The sequence below is a fragment of the Lytechinus pictus genome, chromosome 3 (assembly GCF_037042905.1).
Source record: "Lytechinus pictus isolate F3 Inbred chromosome 3, Lp3.0, whole genome shotgun sequence".
In the NCBI taxonomy this organism is placed as follows: domain Eukaryota; kingdom Metazoa; phylum Echinodermata; class Echinoidea; order Temnopleuroida; family Toxopneustidae; genus Lytechinus; species Lytechinus pictus.
In genome coordinates this window covers 31,510,416-31,514,425 of record NC_087247.1, presented here as the reverse complement: position 1 = coordinate 31,514,425, position 4,010 = coordinate 31,510,416, and positions in this window count along the sequence as shown.

Below are 4,010 nucleotides of genomic sequence, written 5' to 3'. Positions count from 1 at the left end.
AAAAAAAAAAACTTCCACGATGATAGCTAAGCTTTGTGTTATCTAATGTGAAGGTAGGGGAGAAAATTGATTATTAGTACGATTTCGGAATTTAATTGTACAAATGTGCAAGATTGCAACATCATTGTGCAAAGGGTTTAAGGAACTGTGGTCATCCAAATAACATTATGACCTGGGTTCTGTAACACATAGGGTAGTGATTTAATTGTACGCTTGATTTTCATGATTACTTATACATTGTAGTCAATGCAGTCAATCGTAAAAAAAAAAACTTCCACGATGATAGCTAAGCTTTGTGTTATGGGCCAATGAAGTTAGTGGAGTCATCTTTTATTATAAATACAATGGAACGTCTACCTCTCTTAATTGATCGTATCCGCTAGATAAGCATATTTCTGAGGTTTGACCTTGGCATTGTTACCTGTATTGTGTATGGTGATGCAGTCCAACCTTTATAGAAAGACCTATTGTCTATACTGATCACAAGTTTGGATTACTTTGAATGATTTTCCACATTGAAACATGAATATGGAAACCTCTCCATAAAGACCACTAGCTTATGATACTTTTTTTGTCTTCCTTGGATGGTCTTTATATACAGGTTTCAATGTAAATGTATGATGATTTTTTTTACCTTTGATGATTGAGATTTACAAATTTCATTCTGGTTAATATTTAAACGATAATACCAATGGATTTCATCAAAAGGAAGAAAGGAATCATATAACAAATATATTTGTGTAAGTGAAAGCAATTATATTATAAAGGGGGATCATCAACCTCTCTTAATTGATTGTATCTGTTAGATGAACATATTTATGAGGTTTGACTTTGGCATTGTTACCTGTATTGTGTATGGTGATACAGTCCAACCTGATTTAGCAACCACCTTTATAGAAAGACCAATTGTCTATACTGATCACAAGTTTGGATTCCTTTGAATGATTTTCACCATTGAAGCATGAATGTGGGAACCTCTCCATAAAGACCACTAGCTTATGATAGCTAGTTTTTTTTCTTCCTTGTGTGGTCTTTATATAAAGGTTTCAATATAAATGTATGACTATTTTTTTTTTACTTTGATGATTGAGATTGACAAATTTCCTGCTGGTTATTATTGAAATGATAGTACCAATGGATTTTGTCAAAAGGAAAAAAAAAAATCATATAACAAATATATTTGTGAAAGTGAAAGCAATTATATTATAAAGGGGGAAACAAATCTAACAATCCGTTTTAACTTGTATATTTATTCAGGATCCAAAAATAAGTGTCTATAAATGGGCGCATTGTGGTCTAGTGGTTCTGACTCTCGCCTTTCAAATAGAGGGTCACAGGTTCGAATCCTAGCCACGGCGTGTTTTCCTTTAGCAAGAAATATATGCACACAGTGCTGCACTCGACCCAGGTGAGGTGAATGGGTACCCGGCAGGATTAATTCCTTGAATGCACCAAGCACCTTTAGCAGCTGGAGCTACAGCCGGGGTAATATATAGTGCGCCAATAAATAGGCAACTAGATAAATCAGCGCCTCATAAATGCAATATATTATTATTATTACATGTATTGAGTTATATTTCATGAAATAGAGCATAATGGCTATTCTATGAATAAATGACCATTCATAATTGTTTTATCCATTATGAAATATGTCTATAAATTGGCGCCTCATATATGCTATATAATATTATTATCTACACGAAAAATAAATTGAGTTTATATTTCATGAAATAGAGCATAATGGCTATTCTTTGCATAAATAACCATAATTGTTTTATCTATTATGAAATATATCTAAGCTCAATCCCCAACAAAATTCTTAATAAATATGATTTGAAATAAGATAGTTATAGAATGTTTCTCATAGTTTCATTCCATAATGATACTATATACATAGAATGGACTTGAGAGGCTGATGATCTTGCATTCTTCCTCTTTATATCCCAGTATATGAAATATGAGATATTTCTGTAGGAACAGTGTAAAATCATATCATGACTCCTAATGGAAAATATTATTTCTTTATCATTGTTACTTGTTATTCATTGAAGAACTTCTCTATTTTCAAAGCTGTGGAAAGTTTGAAATACATGGATTTGAAATTTCCTGTAATGAAATTTGTGTCCAGGGTTGATATCATTAAATACAAGTGTGAGATTGTTGTTCATGTTTAAATGATATTGTACGACACTTTGAACGTTATATGAATGTAAAGTATTACTATCACTGTTATTTATAACATGAGAAAATTGAAATATGTCGGTCATGTTTCACTATTAAATTGTTAAAGATATGAAATATTAGATAATGTGTTCCTTTTCTCTTCTGGTTGGTGTGTTTGTGTCTTGGGTGAAAAACCAATGTTTTGAACTTTTGCCTGTATTATCGATCATAGCTCTTTCTATGGTTGTAGAATACTATCCACGACATTACATCATGCTTTATATGACACCAAGATACATCCTTGGCATTTGATTGGTTGTTTGATATTGATCATTCGGACCATTTTACAATGTCATCGACCATGCAATTTAGGATCCATTCATCGTGCAATTTTGGATCCATACGATTTTGTCCATTGCACGCGACGCGGGCATTATTTGATGTACGCGACAATCAACAGACCAAGCTCGCACTGCATGATTGTATTTTGCATCGAAACTGATAAATTTCCTATGAAAAATAATCTAGTTTTGAGTGTCATATAAACCAAATAATGAATGTTCCTTCATTCATGCAATGGACAGAATACTCCATTCTGTGAAAGATGAAATGAATGATCCATTCAACGAGGCGTAGCCGAGTTGAATGGATCTTTTCATCTTTCACCTCATGAAGTATTCTGTCCATTGCACTCATAAACATTCATTATTTGTATAATAATAACTCCCATATCAAAGAACCCCTTTTCTGATCTATCATCACAGGTTCAATTCTAGTTAAAGGTCAAGTCCACCCCAGAAAAATATTGATTTGAATCAATATAGAAAAATCAAGCAAGTATTACACTGAAAATTTCTTCAAACAAGGAAGTAAAATAAGAAAGTTATGACATTTTAAAGTATTGCATATTTTTTCGCAAGACAGTATAAGCACAGATCAGTGACATGCAAATGAAAAAGTCCATGATGATCCTTACTATTTCTTTTGTTTTTATTGTTTGAATTTAACAGTATTGCAATTTTTACAGATCTGACATGAAGGAACAACTTGATTACACCAAAAATGTTGGTAATACCACATGTCCGGGGATGAATAAAAGTTTGTTTCACATGACATTGAGGAAGAAATCTGAATATTTCTTATGATAACATAAAAAAGAAATAGTGAGTGGGTAGCGTCACTGGTCTCTGATCATTTGCATACCAACCAGGATGCGCACATATAACTCGTATGTCAAAATTTTCTTATTTTGGCATTCAATTTTGATGAAATTTTCAGTGTAACACTTGTTGGATTTTTCTCTTTTTTCTTCACATCAACTTTTTGTTGTGGTGGACTTGTCCTTTGAATTATCTTATTCATAGTATACCGGTAATGCTTATATATGTTCATATTATCTTTGTTCATTATCATTTTCATAATCGATATTTCTATTTTCTACATCTTCTAGTTTTTTGGGGGGGTATATCTTGCAGAAATCGAGGGACAATCAAATAGGATTCAATTTATTTGTTTAACTATCAAGTACAAAAACGATACTAACAAATTGACAACTAAATACAATGATGGTAAGGACTGGTGACCCCAGAGAAACAAAGTTTCATAAAAAAGGGGACCAACAAAAAAACAAAATATACAATTATCGGTATAAACAATATAAAACATATCTTTAATTATCATATAGGTCTAGGCCTAAGTCTTAGATTACTTCTCTTTCTCGTTCAAATTATCATCATTTGATTTATTTCTACAACTCCTATCCGGATCCTCATTTTATTTTCATTGCTATTATCTTTATTATGCTAGAGCGCGTAGCGAAAGATTGAACTTGAAGAGCGCCATCTTGT